Source organism: Protopterus annectens, chromosome 10.part0 (genome assembly GCF_019279795.1).
Source record: "Protopterus annectens isolate FY-2018-M chromosome 10.part0, PAN1.0, whole genome shotgun sequence".
Classification (NCBI taxonomy): domain Eukaryota; kingdom Metazoa; phylum Chordata; order Ceratodontiformes; family Protopteridae; genus Protopterus; species Protopterus annectens.
The window spans coordinates 892,909,723-892,931,120 of record NC_056744.1 but is presented as its reverse complement, the minus strand read 5'-3'; the positions used below and the strand labels follow the sequence as shown (position 1 = coordinate 892,931,120).

The window sequence follows — 21,398 nt, the reverse complement described above, 5'->3', positions numbered from 1 at the left end:
ATAAAGATATTGGGGACCTACAGACACTGGATCCTACCCAGTTTGGCTTTGTTAAGGGCAGATCCTGCCTCTTAAACCTGGTCGATTTCTTTGAAACAGTCACCAAGGCCATTGACGAGGGGAAGGTGGTCCACACAGCCTACCTGGACCTCGCAAAAGCCTTCGATACAATACCCCACTCAGGCATTATAGATAAGCTCACCAACTTAAATATCAACCCCTATGTCACTAGATGGGTTGCAAACTGGCTCAAGGACAGAACCCACATGATTAGAATTGCTGGAGCCATGTCAGACTCCAAACCAGTTACAAGTGACGTCCCACAAGGCTCAGTCCTGGGACCTCTCTTGTTCGGTATATATTTCTCGGCGGTACAGGCCAACATGGAAGGACTGTGGCTGACCAAGTTCGCAGATGACTGCAAACTGGGCGCCATAATCAACTCTCCAGCCGACACAAACATCCTCCAAAAGGGCCTCATAGAAACAGACAACTGGTGCCAGAGCCATGGCTTCAAGCTAAACGCCAAAAAGTGTATAGTCATCCCCTTTGGCAAAAACAAAGTGCCCACAAATTACCACAAAGGTGGTAATCCATTAAGTACAGAAGAAGTCATTAGGGACCTGGGGACCCAAGTTGATAGCAATCTCTCATTTGACAACCACATGGCCAAAGTGGTTAGAAAAACATTTTATATAGCCCACCTAATCATGAAGGGATTCACATCTAAATCAGGGGAGGTCATCGTGCCTCTTTACTCATCCCTCATCAGGCCCATAATTGAGTACAATGCCCCTTTTGGGATGTACCTTACCAGACACCTGCAGCAACTGGAAAGACCCCAAAAGTACCTCACCAAGAGGATCAAAGGGCTCAAACAGATGCCATATGCTGCCCGGTTAAAGAAACTCCAGCTCTACTCAGTGGCATACCGCCTGCTCAGAGGCGATCTGTGCCTGACATAAAGCCATGTCCAACCCGGAATTAATGGACATGCTGCACCTCAGAAAATCCAAATCCCATCGAGCTACGTGCTTGAGAGACTTGAACCTCAGCACTGAAATAAATAGGACATGCTGGAGGGACAGATTCATAACCCAGAGGCTCCCTTCACTCTGGAATAAAATCCCAGTCCAGGTTAGGCAGAGTCCCACATTGACTCTCTTCAAGAGGAATCTTGATGAGTGGATGGGAGATCGTAGGTTTACCCCGGCTATCACTTCTGTGTCACTGTTAGACAGAGGCACAGTATACTAACCTCAAAAAAAGGCATAGCAAAATTAATTTAAAATAGGTGGCGAAAGCCAAACACACTCTGGCTAGGCTTATAAATGCCCTAGGGCAGATAGCCTAGTATGAACCTATGAACCTATAATAGTGGATCGCTTTTATTGTAGTTTGTACGCTGCACTTTTACCCCACTTACTTTCCTCGACTGCAGTAGTCATGTGAAATGAAAATGAAAAGTTTAAACAGATACAGTTCAAACACTATAATCTGAAAATAAAACATATTCCCTCAGAAATAACAGTCAGACACACACACACACACACACACACACACACACACACACACACACACACACACACACACACACACACACACCACACACACAGAGCACACAGCCAGACATACAAATACACACGCGTGCACCCAAAACTGTTTGGTCGGTGTGGGTTGCCGGTTAATTAGCAGTGTTAAATAACTTCTTGTAACTAGTAACATTTTAAGTCTATCTATTTATTTATTGACATTTGATAATCAGGTTAGTCCAGCTGAGCCAGGGGCCCATTTTCAGTGGAGACCCATGGAGTAAAGCTCCAGAAATAAAACAAGTATGATATTTACAAAATATTAAAGTAAGGTCACAGAAATATAGTACAAGTCACATATTTGTGCACAGCAGTACAATTCATAGGTAAAATAACAGTTAATAAGTACAATTTTCAAAATTTGAGAACAACAGTATATAGCATAGGTCAAATAACAATTAGAAGGTTTAGAGAATATTACACAAAGGAGTACAGTATGAATACAGTTTGCAAATTGCTAGATCAAGTACAAGAAGGAAAAAGAGTTGAGAGGGAAAAGCAGAAAGATGAGAAAAGAGGAGACTAGTTCAAGTGTGGGGTTGACAAGAGCATGACTAAGTCATCAGGAGAAAAAGATGAAGTTCTTTCTTAAACAAGTATTTCTGCTGAATGCTTCTTATGTTGAGAGGGAGTGAGTTCCAAGCATGGGCTACAGAGTATTTGTAAAGGGTCTTTTTAATGTATTTGTTGGGTTTGTATAAATAAAGGAGATGTTTACTGGCAGTACGGAGGTAACGGGGAGGAGTTATAGAAGGAGACTAAATTGGAGATGGAGGGACAGGATGAGGGTTCATATAGGATAGAGTATGCAATATGTAGCTTGGGTATAAGTAGCTGTTTAGAGAATTCTGGCTATTGGAGTGACCTAAAGGCAAGACAGTGGTGAGATTTGTAAGGAAGGTTGGCGGCAAATCTGGCAATTTTATTGTAAGTTTGCTCTAGTTTAGTGATAAGAGATATTTCAACATGAGTAAGGCCAGGGGCAGCATAAAGAGGCAGGGTAGGAGTAGGGCCTGAGCAAGGGAGGGTTTGGAGGAGGGTGACAGAAATTTTTGATTACGAAAGAGAAGTCCAAATTTCTGGTGGGTCTTTTTTATATTTTGTTGAATAGGAATATCAAATTTTAGTGCATCATCAATGATAACTCCAAGTAGTTTAGTATGGGGTTCAGGTTTAATAATGGCACTAGTGAGAGAGGATATAGAGAAAGAGGCTTTGTGCTGAGCAAGTGTTTTAGGGAGGAAGAGAAGGAGTTTTTTTTTTAATTTAATATGAGTTGGTTATCTGAGAGTCAGGTTTCGACAGAGGAAAAGGTTTGTTGAGTGAGAGCTAGTAGATCAGGAATGTTGTGGGCAGAGATAATGAGGGTGGAGTCGTCAGCGTACTGTAGAAGTGTAGAGAGGTTAGTAGCAGAGTGAAGTTTATTAGTGAACATATTAAACAAAAGGGGGCCTAGAATTGATCCTTGGAGAGCTCCAGTATTAACAGGGAGGAATGGAGAGAAAACAGTTTGTCAGCGAATGGATTGCTACCTGCCGGAGAGATAGCTACAGAACCAGTTGATGGAGGACGTAGAGAGATGTAGGTTTGAGAGTTTAGTTAGAAGTTTAGAATGAGAGACATTATCAAAGGCCTTTGAAAGATCAAGGAAAAGACTGGAGACGAGGAGGTTATTGTCACGGGCTTCAGCTATTATTTGGGTAAATGACAGTAATGCAGTAGAAGTGCTATGGTGGGGCCTAAACCATGTTGGTAGGAGTGAGGAGATTGTTATCGAGAAGGTGTTTGAGTAACTGAACATGGATGCACTTTTCCAAGATTTTGGATAGGGGGACAGGATAATAAATGGTCCAAAGCTAGAGGGATCTGTACAGTTGCCGCCTTTGTGAAGAGGGATAGTATAGAAGGATTTCCAAATGTCAGGGACCAGGGCTTCTGAGATGGAATGGATAATAAGAATAGAGACAGGGCAGGCAATGGATTGTGCAGCTATTTTTAGGAAATTATGGGGTAGTTGGTCTGCTGAGGGAGAGCAGGGTTTAACTTTGTTAAGGAGAGATTTAATTGTAGCAATTGGGACTGGTTAGAAAGAAAAAGCATCAGGGAGAGTTTTGTTATGGGGTAGTGGAGGTGTTGAGTGAGATGTACTGTTTTGTGTATTAAGTGTGAGGTTTTGAAAAGTTTCTTTGAAATAGTTGTTAAGGAGGGAGGCAGTTTTAGAAGCAGTGTTGCTTCAGTTGCGGCTGTTTTAACATGTCAGGAAAGTATTCATACTGTAACTATAGATTTAAAGTACGTTCAGCCCACAACATCAGCTTGCTCAAAGCATCCAGCTGTACAACAAATTCTTTGCTGTAATCTGGACTGGCTAACACAGGGGGTCCTCCCAAAGCTTCTTTAAGCTCCTGGAATGACTGCGCACATGCTGGGGTCCACACTACCTTATCTGGCCTGTTCTTCCTTGTCATGTCTGTGAGGGGAGCAGCTATGGTACTATAACTGGGGATGAACTTTCTGTAGTACCCTGCTGTCCCTAAGAATGCCCTCACCTGCTTTTTGGTAACAGGTGCAGGCCATGCTTGAATGGCTTCTACTTTGGCAGGTTCTGGCCTGATCTTACCACTCCCCACTCAATGTCCCAGATAGGAGACCTCTGCCATACCCATCTGATATTTATTCGGCTTAATGGTCAACCTTCCCTCTGTCATCTGCCCAGCACCTCCCTGACATGTTGAAGGTGCTCTGTCCAGTAATGGCTGTAGATGGCAGTATCATCTAGGTAAGCAAGGGCAAACTCTCCCGCTAGGTTATGATCTACCAGCCTCTGGAAAGTCACTGGGGCATTTTTCATCCCAAAGGGCATCTTTGTGAACTCATACAAGCCAAAAGGAGTCGCAAAGGCTGACCTCTATCTAGCACTGGTAGTCAAGGGCACCTGCCAGTAACCCTTGGTAAGATCAATGGTTGTAAGATACTTAGCCCCACCCAGCTGCTCTAGGGCCTCATCTGTCCTAGGCACAGGGTAAGCATCTGACTCTGTGTGACTATTTAATTTTCTGTAGTCCACACAGAACCTGGTGCTGCCATCCTTCTTTGGCACCAGCACCACTGGGGAGGCCCATGGACTGTTGAATTACCCCTAGTTCCAACATTTCCTGTATCTCCTCCCTCAGAGTCTGTTTGACTCTCTCAGACACCCTATATTGGGCCTGCCTAATGAACATGTCCCCAAACTCCTGTAACACTGCTCAGATTTCTCGAACCTGGGTAGGAGATAGCTGCCGGGGCATTGCTACCCCTTCCACTGAGGTGTCAGTCTGAGCCTCACTGAGGAGATCAGTCACCAGATCTCCCTCAGACTCCTCCTGCAATCCACTGCAAATGCTCAGCACAAGGGCCTCCCTATTATGGTAAGGTTTCATGTTAACATGATACAATTTGTGCCCCTGCCTCCTGCCTAGCAGTTCCACCATGTAGTTAACAGCACTTACATTTCTTACCACCTTGTAGGTCCCTCCCAAGCTGCTTGCAGCTTATGTCTGACAGAACTGAGAACCATTACCTGCTGCCTCACAGCATACTCTATAGCTCAAGCATTCCTGTCATACCATACCTCTTTCTGTTGTTGAGCTTCTGCCAGGTTCTCCTGGGCCAAGCCCATGAATTCTCTGAGCCTTGCCCTGAGGTTTAGGACATATGCTACAACAGACTCCTTGTGAGGTTCAGACTCACCTTCCCACTCATCACAAATTAAATCTAGAGATCCCCTCACCCTATGCCCATACAGCAACTCAAAGGGTAAAAAACCTGTGGATTCCTGGGGAACCTCTCTGTAAGCAAACAACAGATGGGCCAAATATTTGTCTCACTCCCTCTTAAACTGATCTGCAAATGCCCATAGCATGGACTTGATTGTAGAGTTTAACCTCTCAACAAGACCATTAGTCTGGGGATAGTAGGGGGTAGTCCTCATGTGCTTCACCCCACAGTACTTCTACAGACAATCCGGTCTGACATGAAATTGGCACCTCTATCAGTCAGTATTTCTTTTGGGAAATCTACCCTGCTGAAAATCTCTAACAAAGCATTTGCCACCTTTTCTACCTCAATGGTGGACAGAGACACTGCCTAAGGGTATCGTGTAGAATAATTCACTACCACTAGGATATACTTTTTCCCTGTGGGACTTGGGGTACTCAGAAGCCCCACAATATCCATTGCTATCCTCTGAAATGGCTCCTCAATCACAGGCAAAGGCATCACAGGAGCTCTCACCTTGTCAACTGCCTTGCCTACCTTTTGCCACTGCTTACAGGTCCTGCGGTACCCTGCTACAGCTCTGGAAATTTCAGGCCAATAGAAGTTCTGCATAATATGTCTCTTTGTATTTTTTATGCCCATATGACCTGCAAATCGAATATCATGGGCTATGGCTAGTAGTGCCAGACAGTAAGCTCTAGGTACTACCAACTGCTGTACCCTCTCACCTTCTAGCCCTCCCTCAGGGGTCCATGCTCTATACAGTAACCCTTTGTCCCAGTATACAGATCCCCCTTCCCTTGAGAATCAGATGCCTCACTAGCTACCTGCCTCAGGCCTTGCAATTTAGGGTCTGAGAGCTGAGCCTGTCTCAACTCTCTCTTTGTAACCCTTCCACAGGAAGTCTGGCATCCTCTGACAGTGGTGCCTCACTGTCAGCTTGGGTACTACTACTCACCTCTACCTTTGCAGTCCCTCTGTCCAAGGGAACATCAGTATCCACAAGCAGCTGTGGCTCACCTTCAGTTTCACTGCTACAGAGTAGCTCCCTCCCTGAAGTAACCACCTCACCAGTCCTGGCTGCAAGTATACAGTCTGTCTGGGTCTTCCCCAGGCTACCAGACCCACATGCTTGTCTCCTAGCCTGACTGCGTGAAACTGCATAAGCACATGTTACTGCCTCATCCAAATCCTTCCCTATCTGGATATCTGCAGGATGGTAGTTTGGTACCCTTGTTGTCTCAAGACAACCTACTATTGGCATTTTGTCTTTCCCACTTACTGGCTCTCTCACCTTGTGTTCCCCACCTTGCCTTTGTGGAAATCTGTATGCCATATGGCCCCACTGGTTGCATTCAAAACATTTAACCCTAGGTCCTGGATGTGTACCTGGACTAGTGGCGTCTCTGCTAATGGCAGATTCTATTGGGGCAGTCTGTGATGCCCACCATGGGTTCCTTTAGACCCATGAGAAGTATTGGGAGCTCCTTTCCTGTGCAGGGATGCCCTACTTGTTAGGTATAGGTCTCCCTTCTTCCCCAACTCATCTGAAGTAGAACATTGTCTATTAACTAACCAGATCCTCATGTCCTCAGGCAAAGTGATAAAGGCTTGTTCCCTCACCAAAAGGTATGCCAGCCCTTCAAAAGTGGTGACCTGACATCCACTCACCCACCTATGAAAATAAGTGCTCAGTTTTGCAACATATTCATACACATTTTCATCTGCCTTGTGTCTATGCTCACGAAACATTTTCCTATATGTTTCAGGTGTTAGCTTAAAACATTCTAACAAGTGATTTTTAACAGCAGTATAATCAAAATTTTCACAGCCAGCAAGTTTAGACAACACAGTTACAGCTTTACCATATAGTAAGGGGGTCAGCAGCCATACCCAGAGCCTTTGGTCAACACCATACTGCTTACATACCCTCTCAAACATATGAATGAAACTATCAAAATTATTCCCCTCTTTAAACCGTGGAAGAAATTTACTGACCTTTTGTCCTTCTGGGGTCCAGTTACTCCCTTCCCCATTACTTCCATGACTCTGGGGAAAAGTCAGCATCTCCTTCTCATGCTGCCTCTGCCTCTCCTTTTCTTCAGCTTCCAGGCGTAGCAGTTTCTCATTCTCCTCAGCCTGCAACCGTCGCAGTTTCTCATTGTCCTCACTCTCTAGATGCCTCAGTCTCAGCTGTTTCTATTTCCAAACGCCTGGCCTCCAACACAAGTCTCTTTAGCTTCAGATGGATTTTTAAGTCCTCTGCAGAAAGGTTGAGCTGTCCATTATCTGAGTGTGGTACGTCTCCACTGCCAGTCTGATCGTCCTCCTGGTTGCTGTTTTCTGATACAGCTGTGACCAAAGCTGCAATCATGTCTGCCTTAGTCAGGTTTCCATGTACCAGTCCCCTAGCCTGGCACATCTCAGTCAGCTGGCTCCTTGTCAGCTTTCCGTACTCCACTGCTGACATGCTGCCTGGTCTCCCTGACTAACTAAGCTAACAAAAGAAATAAAACAATTGTGATCTGAACTCTGAGTATGCACTGTGTGGCTGGTTTAGAGTACAAAACACCTTCAGTGATCACTGTACACAAGCTACAGGAATTCACTCTACCCACACCACTACAAGCCAAGTAGTATTTGCCAACCAATTAATATGTGGTGTGGATATCCCACCACTGCCAAACAATTAATATGTGATGCCTGTGCACTGGCCCAGCAATCAAGGAGCCTCAACCCTCACCACTAACACCAGTGAGGGGGGCCCATATAGGGAAAGGATAATGAATATACACACACACAGTAAAGTACAATTTCCCTTAAGAGCACACAGAGTTCACAGTCAGTCTGGGGCTGGTTGCTCCCTTTCTCTCCAGGTCCCCAATAAGACTCCCCACTGGCACAGCTATAGGATCCAGATCTCAGCCTAGTGGGCAAGCTAAAACCTCCAGCACCCTCTCTGTCCAACCAGTGCTTCGTGTCCCTGCCCAAGTAGCTGACAAACACACACTTTGAGATAAGAGTTTATACAACCACACAGACACACCTGGGGAAGGCTGGCACAGGTTGTCCATCTTTTCTGCCCAGTCTAAAAGGTAGTACCAGCTGCCACCACCCACTGATATCAGCTACTCAAAGGCCCTTCTGAAAGGGTGTCCAATTATTACTGTGCAATATTATTATCCAAATGGTAAGTGTGACTGAACAGTCAAGCCTTATTAGAGTGACTTGGTACAGTATCAATATATGCATACAATGTACTCTAGAGCTTAAATGAACTCTATATAAAACAGCCACAGTTGAAAGGTTTAAAAATATTTAATAATAATAAAAACCCAAGACAATACTTCTTACTATACAGTGCTTGTCAAAAGTTCAGAGATCACAGAGAAATACTTAAACAATACCATAGAAAAGTTCTGACATCAACACAGAAAAACACTTAGTCTGATCTTCCTATTTCCTAGCTATACCTAAGAGAAACACTAAAGTCTAAGATCCTACTTACATATAGAAAACAAGCAGAGTGGTGAGTTGGATGTTCTCAAGACAAATGCTCTCATGCTCTCATTCTTTCTCTCCTTAAATTGATAACACAGTACCACTGATTCATTTCAGATGACATAATTTCTTTCTGGTGCCCAGGCTAACAGACTCTCAGAGGTTAATAGTCCCTTTGATCTTGCAGCTGGTCAGGAACCAGGGCAATAAAAGAAACTATACATGCAAATTCTAGCCATTAACTCTGGCCTCAAAACAATAGGCAGAATTCCTTCATCCAGACATATCGGCTCCGAGTTTTGACATCAAAGAATTGATTGGTCAGCTTTGTTACAGCAGAGTGCACTGTTGTTACATTTTTGCAATTCCATATTTAACACCATTTATTCCCATTTAAGAGAACAAGCCTGTGGCTTATACTAATATTTACAAATGACAGAATTATCTACAAAATTCTATCTGGCTAGGCTGGCAGCCTTTACCTATCTTCACACAGCCCACAACATTGGATTTTTTTAATGCACTTCATTATCTCCAGTTTGCTATGTATTTCATTGTTATTTGTTTTAAAAGCCTATTGTAATTGTTTTATTAAACAGTTATGTCAAATACAGAATTCAACAGTCTTCAGTTTGCAATACCTCTACTAAAGTGAAACAGTATTCACTTACACTGTGTGGCCTTTTAACCTTAAATTGATAATAGCGTAGCTCTTAATCAATCAGTGACAAATCTGAACAAAATCTAGCAGCTTACCTCTCTAACCTGTCCAGATTTTCGCATGTCCAGACTTTTAACTCATATTTTTGGTCTGCTCCTCATAATATTTGTGAATTTTTTTTTTGAGGCATATCAGTGAGGATTGAATTCACTAATGACAGGTATTTGAGTTTGAGACTTTATATCCTTCAGAAAATGCATGATAACACAATTTTATTCTAAAAACTTTCTAGGTTTATAAGAGCAATATTTAAAATTTGTCCGTATTTTGGGAGCACTTTCCCTCATTACTTTCTGCTTTGTCCAAATTTTTTCTTCTAAGAGGTTGAGAATTATGCCTGGGAGAAATCCATAGAAAATCATCAGGAACAAGTTTGTTTATTTATTTGCAGTTTGTTAACCGGGAAAGTCCACTGGGCCGTACAGAGCCCATTTTCAGTGGAGGCCCGGCAAGAAAAGCTCCTCAATGCAATAAGAGCATTCAAATAAAACTATATACATTGCTAGTATACCATAATGTAACCATATTGGGTTCTAAAGTTGAAAGACACATTCTGTACAATAAGCAAAACAATTAACTAAAATTACGTACTTGGTAGTATGCCATTATCCAATTATATTGCTATATTATAATATAATATATTGAAAGCAGATTTAGCAAATTCAGAGGCTAGACAATTACTATTGTTTATAGTTATTAATGTAAACTATAGTTTACAGTACTGCTACCCTGATACATTGACATATTAAGAGACAAATAATTAATACACATTTCATGAAGAAAAGGAAGTTTATAACTCGGTTATTGTCATTATTAAGTGTAGTGTAGCTCATCACCATTTTTCCCTCGGAAGTCAGAAGTTATAGGAGGGATTAAGAAGGACTGTGCTAAAACGTGATTTATAATAACAAGGGACAGTCAAGAGGTATGGCTAACAGCTTAAAAAAAGAATGCACACCGTAAACTCTGGAATGCAGAAAACTGTACCAACCTAAATGCGCATTGTGACAGGGACATCCTTTGTCTAATTGTAAAATTAATATTAATAAAAATAATAATAAATAAAATTTTCGACTCCGCCGGGACTCGAACCCGGAACCTTTGAATTACTTATGCATTCACTAGAAGTCCAATGCGCTATCCATTGCGCCACGGAGCCACCTGTTGGACATTTTGTTTTTCTTGTATCTATCATAAGAAAACGTGATGACGTATCACTATTGTAATGGTGTACTTCTATAACGATTGGTGCCGTCCACTGAAAGTACAACAGCGTTTCAAAAACCACTAAGAAAAGGGCTTACAGAAGTTGTTTTACTAGCAACAGTTCATTCTAATCAAAAACTTTCTGCAACCAATTCGTGAAAAATACCTAAACACAAATATTTACTCCTGATGAAAGTTAATAGTTATGTACTAACCTCGATGGATGTGTATGCTACAGCGGCGGGTAGTAAAGTCACAAATATGTCGCTGTTTGTGTAAAGTAAAACTAATGTATAGTGTTAAATCAAAGTTATTTAGGTCAATGAATACATGGTAAAAAGAGAAGGCTGTTGAGCAATGAGTGCGTTTCACGGGTTGGGTGAGCATGTATAAAGCGCAGCTTCTGAATTGACTGGAGAACAGTGCTACTTTGTTAGTTACGCCGATTTAATTCTCCTTGTATGATCGCATTTAAAATAGTCATGTTCGTCCTTAGTGAAAACGATTAACAGAGATTAGACATTAACGTTAAACAGAGATGCCCAAGTGTTTAACGCGTTTCTCGGAATGGCTTCACACACACAGACACACACACACATTTTCCTTACGCTTCCTCACCATTAATATGCGGTTTGCTGTAGTAAGCGGGGTATATATACCATTTTCTGTCATAGCTCTGAAGTGTCGACCTTTTGCTTCCTGAATTGCAACCAAAACAAAAATAAGACGCGGAAGGCACTTTAAATACTGCACGCACTAAATCAGTCTTTAAATACTGCTCATCTTGGTCCTGGTTTTGTCTGGTATCTTTGCCCTGTACCTGGTAAAGTACAGTTTTTGTTAAGTCACTGAGGATTACAATCAGTGATTGCAGACATAGTGTACTTCTTCAGAAAATGCACGTTGATGCAAAGCGTGCCATTCTACGTGCATTTTCTGAAGAATGATTCTATTGACTTTATAAGTGCGTAAGAGCAGTGTTTGAAATTTATCCTTGATTTGGGGCCTTTGTCCTTCATTATTTTTGTCTTTGTACCCAATTCTTGAGCAAATAAGTTCAAAGGTATTGCATTAACGATTGCTGCAAAACGAAGATGTGAATTAAATATAGATGTATCCCACCTGTGCGTGTACAGCATAATATGTCAGTGATCTATACGTATACCTGTATGAAAAGTCAAAGCAATAGTGCTATATTTCTAACCACTGTAAAAATGTTACAATTCTAATTGCTGTAAAAATGCTTTTAAAAAATGTTGCAATCTGAATTTCAAAAACTGTGTGTGCGCGCGTGTGGAGCTTTTCTCTCCGGTTCTCTGCGGAACTGAAAAATCAAAGTAATAGTGTTACATTTCTAACCTCTGTAAAATGCTTCAGTTCTACTTGCTATAAAATGTTTAAAAATGTTGCAATTATACTTTTCAACCTGTTAGTGCAGAAAGTCTGGACGAAGAATGGCATAGTGGGGGAACAAAGGTCCAAAAATAGGGACACATTTTAAATGTTGCTTTTATAAACTTAAAAAGTTGCCTGAATAACTGGATCTGTCTTAGCATGCACTTTTTCTGAAGGATATGAAGTCTGAAACTCGAATGTGTTGTTATTTAGTAACTTTATTCCCCAATGATTTGCCAGAAAACCACACATTTTTAAGAGGAACAGGCAAAAAATATCAGTCAAAAATCTGGACAGCTGAGATGTATAGATGCAATCTGAATTTCAAAAACGCTGTGGGGGTGCTTTCCTTCCTGGATCTCTGTGGAAAAATGGAACTGTTCCAGTTAGACTTTCCCGGTAAACATTTTTTAAGTAACAATGGTTGCGTTTAGTGAGTGTAATCCATTATATTTTCTTTTTTTTTTGAATATAGGAGGGATGGAACACATTTTTCGGTTATTATTAGGGACATCTCAGAAAAGTAAAAAAAAATGCTGAGATGATTTGCATAACCAACGTTGCATGAACTATACTTGTTCTCGTTTTGTATAAACCCCAAAAAGATACTAAGTATAATGTAATGCAGTAGCGCCTGTTTTTTTTCGGATATGACGTAATCGGATACAATTAGTAAGTTTTTTGCATAGATTAGCAGCGCTTTAACTTTAGTGGTTTTACGAAACGGGCTAATTTACATACATGTCGTTTTGGGAAAGGGAAATATGACAGAATCTATAGAAATTACGTTAAAAGAATCCCGACTCCGCCGGGACTCGAACCCGGAACCTTTGAATCACTTCATGATTTGTCTAGAAGTCCAATGCGCTATCCATTGCGCCACGGAGCCACCTGTTGGTTGTTCACGTGATGTTGTATATCTTTCTGAATTTATGCCATTCCACTGTGAATGTATGTGTTTATTTTAGTAAGTTAATGGCTATGTCCTGTTTTGCTCAGCGTCTTACCAGAGCTGTAAACTATCTAAAAGTCCCCACTCTGGAGTTCGGCTGCTTTTCAAACTATGGCGATTTTCATTTCATTGTAATTCATTTCATTGTAACCGTTATAAGCGCAAAAAGGCGACGCACAGCTGAACTGTCAATACTTTCGTTACTAAGGCTTTTCTGTGGGTTTTTTGTATAGGTTGCTGCGCGTTATAACGGTATCTGGCAACAATCACAGCACTGCATTGCGTCTTCTACTACTAAGACGGTTTCGTTATCTTTAAACTGGGTTATGGGTACAGTTTATTAAAATGGTTGTGGGAGAGTGGGTTGTATGGAAGTAGAAATTAGATTGACGGGTGTATCAAGTGAGTTCTGTCTTGTGTTCGCTGCGGACAGGTTTCCATGCTGTTTGGTAGTGCACAAAAGTACAGTACACCACAAAGTGAAATGTAAATCCAAGCTGTTTACGCGACGAAAACGGCAAATTTGCATCCTTCCTTATTATTGTATCGGTACATTAGCTGCAGATACAATCATGTATGTATTGTTAGTTGCTTTTGAACCATTTACGCATAACTCTGTTACCTGGTCAAGAAAGAAATACAGATAACTCAGTTTCTAATGTTTTGACCTTGTATTGTTCACTTTTTGTATCACAGGTTCAGGATAATCACTAATATGTATACATTTCCAAAATTAGGGACACATTCAGATAATAATCAGGACACATGTTCCTGGGACACTGTGTAAATACTAGTGCCACTGACTTAGAAGGGTGATACAATTAGAGAAAGTGAATTGACAAGCATTTTGTGAAACAAAATTACTAATGACTGCCATAATTTTTATGTAGGCCACAACATTTTGCTGCACAAACTTGAGCCAAAATCAGGGACATCCCTTGATTTTAAGGTATAGTTTAGGGTTGCCACCTTTTCAAATGCCCAAAGTGGGACATTGTTTGTAGAAACGTGCAATTTTGCAGGACTGACATGCCCACGGGGAGTGCAAAGGACAGAACTTCACAGTTTTTGTCCAAATAAAAGCTTTTTCTTGTAGTATACAAGTTGCTTATGCTATTTCATATAATGTTTAGATGTTTCAGATACAAAATAACTGTTTTATGCAATTATTAAAGAAAACTTAGTAAATTTTTTTTGGCTTAATATCTCAGGACATTTGTCATTTTTTAGATTTTTTCTCAGGACAAAACTACCCAAAGTGGGACTGTCCCTCACAAAGAGGGACAGGTGGCAACCCTAGTATAGTTCCATATGCATACATGTGTGAAGCTAGGAAACCGACTATAGTCCTAGACTTAACTAACCAGCTCTTACTGTCCTGCAGATGATGGTAATTTTTAATTAAGCAGTATATAATGAAAGAAAGTGGGTAATGCATCATTAAACTGTAATAGTATGGGTACATTTTTGGCCTGTGGTCTTGCATGCCTCTATTCTCATTCCTAAACTGTACCAGTCACTTCCAGACCACTTTAAAGACATGCAGGTAGGTGCGTGCGTGAATGGGTGTGCCATCTTTGAAGGTTGGGCATTGGGCTGGCAACTCGGTACTGTAAAAACAACTGCCAATCATTAGCGGACAGGAGTTCCGATGTGGCAACCCCTAACCGGGAATAGTCGAAAGACTTTTTATGGACTACAACCACTTCGGACCTCAGTTCAAATGGTATCTGTTGGAGAAAATGTCAGACTGCAGGCCAGATCACCTAACTCTATTCGTCCAGTAAATCATTTACTGTTCACTGTTTCATTTCATCACACAGTCTTTTCTTCTTTGGTTTCAGTTTTAATATTTCGCACCTTCTTTCCAACATCCCCTCCTCTAAGCTTTACTTCTTTTACCCATTCTATACTTTACTTTTTACTACGCTTCACACTTTATTGTAACTCGCCTTCAAACCCTTCCCACTTCACTTCACTTGCTAAATTTCTACTTACTCTTTGGGTCAACATTTCAAAATATACAACGTAACAATTTTTTTTTTATCTATTAAATACATTGATTAAATATGAAATCCTGTGCCATGGCATTTAAATGAGTGTACTTCAGTTACACTCCTTTGCAAGCATTGTGATCATTACTAGTAAATGTGCAGTTAAACTTTTTTACTAATAGTAAATGACCACAGGTCCACAGCATGACTTTCTTGTTTGTAACATGGGCTGAGTTTTCAGTTGGACAGATGTGATCAGTTGTCCACACATGTAACCAATATTAAAATAAATAAAAATAAATTGTGATTAAGCAGACAGATAATTATGTATTAGTATTGTGCTGGTTTATTTTGATGTATTATATATTTTTATTTTTGTGGCTTTCTGAAATAAGTGTTTTCACTGCACACTTGAGAATCCTTGAAAAAGCTAAAGAGAGGATAAGATAAAGGCCCAAATCAGGGATACTATCAGTCAGAAATGAACATTGGCTTGGATATACGTTTTAATTTTGATAATGCTTATGCTTATTTTTTAGGAGTTGCTTCTTGTTGAAAGACTTACAACTTAACATTGGAGTTAAATCAGATTTCAATGTGTTTGGCTAAGCTGGCGAAATCTTTGTATAATGAGGTACAAGCAACATAGAGCATTATCTGTTTTTATTTATTTATTTTGCAGAATGTCTGCAGTTACTGCATACCTCCCATCTGGATGCCCCCCCCCCCCCATTCTTTTCTTCTCTTCTACCCATTATCAAATATACCACCTTTACTGAAAAGGTAAAGATATTATGAAGGGAATGCCATGATACTTTCAATGCTTGACAAATATCTTTGCTTTTTTTGGCATCAACTATACTCCAGTTAAGTTAGTTAATTACATATTAGAATGTTGATATATTTCAGGTGGCATGTTGAGACTGAGGAGTTGCAAGAGTTCCTTGATATCCTTAAAACGTGTGTTCGAATTCCTGTGTTTCTTCTGTGCTTCAGTAGAGGTCTAGAACTCTTCACCTTGACTATGGTGCTCATACATCCTGACACTATTTTACCCAAGACCTGTCTGTAGGCTGTCACCTTTTCTCAGTCTGGTTTTCTGACCTATACATCTTTGATCTTAGTCATAAAAACATCCCCGTCTGAACCAGGAACATCATTTTGCATCCCTTTTTGATGGGGATGTGAGCCATCTTGACTCTGTGGGATCCAATAGTTTCTTATCTATGGTCCACAAAGGTTGCCTGTTGAAGCTACCTGAGGTTGGTGTATAATTGCTTAATGGAAAACCGTCCCAGAGGTCTGTTGTAGTTCTAGCTTTGCACTGTTGGTGGTGATATCTGTATGTAGTTTCCTTAAAGCCCTTTTGTGAAAACTAAGGATTTGGTTTTGAAGGCCATCTGATTTCCATAGTTTAGGCTGTCATTAGCCAAGGCGAGGATTAAGGGTGAGTTGATTAACCTCTGTTTTCCTAAAGTTTTAGGCAGTTTAATCATCTCTCTGCTGAGACTGATGAACCTGTAATTGACATCATTGTCATTTCCCCATGTGTTTGCAAACTTTTCCTATGCCTGGGGCATGAACTAGCTTTTCATTTACCATTTGGTGGTCAACAAAGGTAGTAAGTGGAGGACAGCATGGACATCATCCTCTGGTACATTGACATTTGGGACTTCTCACTGCAACCTGATGCATCTATTTGTGCTTGCCTTCTTGGACTATCAGGATGGTTTTGGGGCCTCCTCTCCCCACTCAAGCAAGACTGTTGTAGAAATTACCAAAATTGATGTTCTGAGTGATATCCATATGAAACCTATTAACTTCTTTTGCTGCTTTGACATAGATGATAATACAGACTTTCAGAGTGCAGTCTTACCAGCTGTAACAATGTGCTGCTTGTATCTTGGCTGTTCTTTGATTCATGTCAGTTGTGCACATAGGCAAAACACTGTTGTACAGATCATCTCACTTGTCCATTGATAAGGCAAGCATAATAATGTCTAGGACAGCCTGTATAGCTCATACTCCTCTACTGGGCATGTGGATGAGTAAATCTTGTCTATCCCATGTAGCTTACAAGATAGAGATGTGTGGAAAGAGGATTTTATAATTTCATTTCTCAAACAATAAAGAGGTTGCACAAGGGGCACTACTGTTTAGCTAAAATTGTAAGACCATCTCTCTTTCTTTTCTTCCTGTGAAGCCCCTCAAAAAGACTGTTAAGACACATAAAATGCCATTTTTAATACCCCTACCCCTCAAAAAAAATCTGTTGTATTCTGCCTTTTTGTTGCAGTCATCACCTATTTCCTCCTTCTTAAACTGGCGTAGCACTCCCAGCGGATATACACCAAAGCATAGCCTCACAACCTATTGCAGGTTTCCAACACCTTTTTGGTAAAAAGATGTTTCAGTTATTCTTGAATATCGTCTTACAGCTGTCACCATGCATTCTTCTGCTCATTTCTGTATTATTTCCTCATTTGAACTCTTGTTTGCAATGAAGTAAGTTCTAGGCAGATCCTTCATCAAAAGTACATACAAGCAGAGCTTGTTTTCCTTATTCTGGAACCTCCTTTATTACTCTTGCCTTAGTTGCTTACTTACTTTGCACCCTGTTTTCTAATAAAGTTGAATGCACCTTATAAAATACCGAGAACTAAACATAATTAGTGTAGAAAATATGTCCGTATCATCGGGTTCAAGATATTAATAACTTAATCTCTATAACTAGATCTGTATCCCACCAAGTCATTGACCTTACTTGCCAAGTGCTTCCTGCTTCAGTACAGAAGTGAATGCAACTACATTTTCTTCCCTTCCTATTTACCAGTAGAGTCGCTCTCCAGCCTAATTTCCTATCATAGCTGTGCTCTTACTAAGGTGTATTTATTATGTTGCACCACTGTACATTAACCCCCTATCAGCTGCCATTTTTCCTGCCCATATTTTAATACCATACCAATGCAGTCTTTAAAAAAATCTACAGAAACATTAATTCATTATTCAAAATTGTTTGTAATATCAGGCATAAATGCTGAAACATGAAATAGCTGCAGGAGAGAGGCCTGAGGTATCTTTGTAGCAATGCATCTTTTGCTAGTAACTGCACTGATTTTAACCGGGGCCACTGGAAATTCTGAACAGTTTTACCAAAAATGCAGAAGTATTTTTAAAAAAGGAGAAAATTGAGGGCTTTAATAACTAACCTTGCTACCCATACCTCTCAGCCTCTTACCTCCAGAATCATGGACAAATCCAGAAATAATCAGAAGCACTACTTTAAAACATATGTCTCAGTTGTCCGTGATTTCCTGAAATTTTGACTGAAATTTTACCTCTGTCCTTCATCATCTTCTCCTTTCGGCTTTTCCCTTTAGGGGTTGCCACAGTGGAACAATGGTCTGCAGAATGATTGGCAGTGACGTTTTTCGGTGTCGAGTTGCCAGCCAGGCGCCCACCCTTCCACAGAAGGCACACATGCGCGAGCACACACACAGCAAGGGTTAATTTAGTGACCGATCCACCTGCAGCATTTCTGTCCCTCATAATCTCTCTTAAAATTTGTGAAATCTGGAGAATTACCCCTAATACATAATGACATTAATTAGAGTTGCAGACTTCTTTTACTTCAGAAAATGTATTTCAAATCCACACCATCTTATTCTGTCAATGCTTCCAGTTAACAATAATAAAGCGTCCCTTAATATTTCTGAATTTGTCCCTGGTTCTGTTGAGATTTGTCCCTGATTGGTTGAGAGGTGTGCTTTAAAATATTAGTGTTATTAATCTGAAAAGTGACAGAATGAGATGGTATGGGTTTATATGCATTTTCTGAAGTAAAAGAAGTCTAATTCTTGTCATTATTAGCTAAGTGTAAACTACCAGCTTTTCTCTCCAAATTGCCAGTTTCAAGAAGAATTAAGATGGAGAGAACAAATGTTTGTATCCCAAACTCAGGGCCAGGAATGGTATGTTGCTTCCCTCTAATGGTTTGTTATATTCTGCAGCTTTTTATATACTGCAGCTTGTATTACTTAAATGAATTACTACACTGATGTGCTGTCATGCCTAGGTGCTTTCATTTTGTTTTCCTTAAATGCAGTGTAGACTTCACAACATGCCTTTAAGGCCTCTAAAAGTCACAAGCTGTGCAACCCATGTATAATAGTCATTAAAGTACTCCCATCTAGAACAGATTATATTGGAAACCTAATTACCTGTGCCTGTTTGTTGAAATGCATTTATAAATCGGTCAGTGAGCTCAAACACCCCCCTCCATAATACATGTAGCAGTGAAATTGAATCCCCAAACCTCTTAAATATTGACAAAAAATGTGATAAGGACACTCTTCATAAATATGGTCATTTGTAAAAATGTTAGTATCTGTTTCTTTAAATTTTATAATTGTGCATTTAGGGCACTTAAAACACCATGGAATCACTGAATTCAACTCCCTTGAACATATTCAGCATTCTAAACAGCCAAGTCATTTAACTTCTCATATGTTTAAAGTAACATTTAGGATGAAACATTAATAGAGAACCTCAGCCTAAAACTTGGTAGTCACTGTCTTGTCCATCTGAATGGGGACATTTTCACAGTTTCTTAACTTGCTGTTTAATTTTCTTTATTGCCAAAAAGTTCTTTCCTCCTGTTTTAACTCTGGGTTCATGTGGTCAAGCTCTAAAACATTGCTTAATAGGTTCATAGGTAGGTACTAGGCTATCTACCCGAAGGCATTTATAAGCCTAGCCGGAATTGTGTTGGCTTTCGCTGCCCCCTTAGATTAGTTCCCTGTGCCTCTGTCCAGCAGAGCTATTGAAGTGATCCCTGGGGTAAACTTTCTATTTCCCATCCACTCGTCGAAGTTTCACTTGAAGAGGGTTAGCGAGGAGCTCTGCCTAATGTAGATTGAAATCTTGTTCCAGAGCATGGGAAGTCTCTGGGACAGGAATCTATCCCTCCAGCATGTCCTATTTATTGTTTTGGTGAGGTTTACATCCCTAGAGCGTGTGGCTCGAGGGGATATGGTTTTCTTTAGGTGGAGCATGTCCATCAATTCTGGGTTGGACATGGCCTTGTATGTCAGGCATAGATCACCTTTGAGTAGGCAGTATGCAACCAAGTACAGCTGGAGTTTCTTCAGTTGAGCTGCATAGGGCATCTGTTTGAGGCCAGTGATCCTCTTCATGAGGTACTTCTGTGGTCTTTCCAGCTGTTGCAGGTGTCTTGTAAGGTACATCCCAAATGGGGCGTTGTACTCTATGATAGGTCTGATGAGTGATGCGTCGAGGGGCACAATGACCTCTTTTGATCTGGATGCAAACCCTTTTGTGATTAGGTGGGCCACATAGAAGGATTTTCTAACCACTTTGGCAATGTGATTATCAAAGGAGAGATTACTATCCACTTGGGTCCCAATGATGATGGAATCTCTACTATACATCCTTACATTTCCAAACTAAAACCAAAGGGTGGTTTGTGGTGCTGATACACCAAGCAAAGTCTGTTTTTCAATGCAGTTTTAAACCATGAAATAAAATCTGCTCTAAAAATACAATCACAATAAAACGTTCAACTAACAGATTTAGTCTTCTACAATATTATATAGCAGTGCAGTACATGTATATCTTACATACATACATTTTTCATCTATTTTATTGTAGAATAGGTTCTTATTTAATCATATATTTTATATTTAATGGTATAGTATTGCATATAGGTATTTATTTTTATTAGGCAGCTGCGTGTATAGTTGTATACAAAATGCTGTTTGTTTCTTTCTGTAGATACAATGTATCTTTAAGAGTTCAAATGATCACATGACTGGAAAAGTTATAAAAGAGTTTAGCGGCATTGTATCTGAAGAAAGTACAGTTGTGTGAAATCTTACCATGATGGTAAAGGTATGCACAGAAGTCCGGGTAGCAGCTTCAAGAATAGTGCCTTCACCACTGCAGTATTCATTACAAATGGGGATTCCTTGCCATAAAACCCACCGTCCAGCCAGTTTACCAAAGTCTACCATTACTTTAAGGTACGCAGAACATCACTTGCACTCTCCTTGTGTAGCGTAACTCATAAAGGTGACGTTCAGCATACCAAACTTAGAACTGATTGCCCCAGTAGGAACAGCAGTCCAAGGAAAACCAAGGAGAACCTGCACATCCAGGAAGGAAAAATGACTAGGGGGATGGAGGGATGGAGTGAATACTGCAGCGGTGAAGGCAACCACATCTATCGTTATGGTAAGATTTTACACAACTGTACTTAC

General features: G+C 40.5%; 2 non-coding genes across 2 annotated transcripts; both read right to left on the bottom strand.

The window, feature by feature from the left end:
* Positions 1-10,644: 10,644 nt before the first annotated feature.
* On the bottom strand, positions 10,645-10,732 carry TRNAR-UCU. Its single transcript is given in 2 exon segments — positions 10,645-10,680; positions 10,696-10,732. It is a non-coding gene; the product is annotated as a tRNA-Arg (tRNA).
* A 2,242-nt stretch (positions 10,733-12,974) lies between these two features.
* Positions 12,975-13,063, bottom strand: TRNAR-UCU. Its single transcript is given in 2 exon segments — positions 12,975-13,010; positions 13,027-13,063. It is a non-coding gene; the product is annotated as a tRNA-Arg (tRNA).
* Between the last annotated feature and the right edge of the window lie 8,335 nt (positions 13,064-21,398).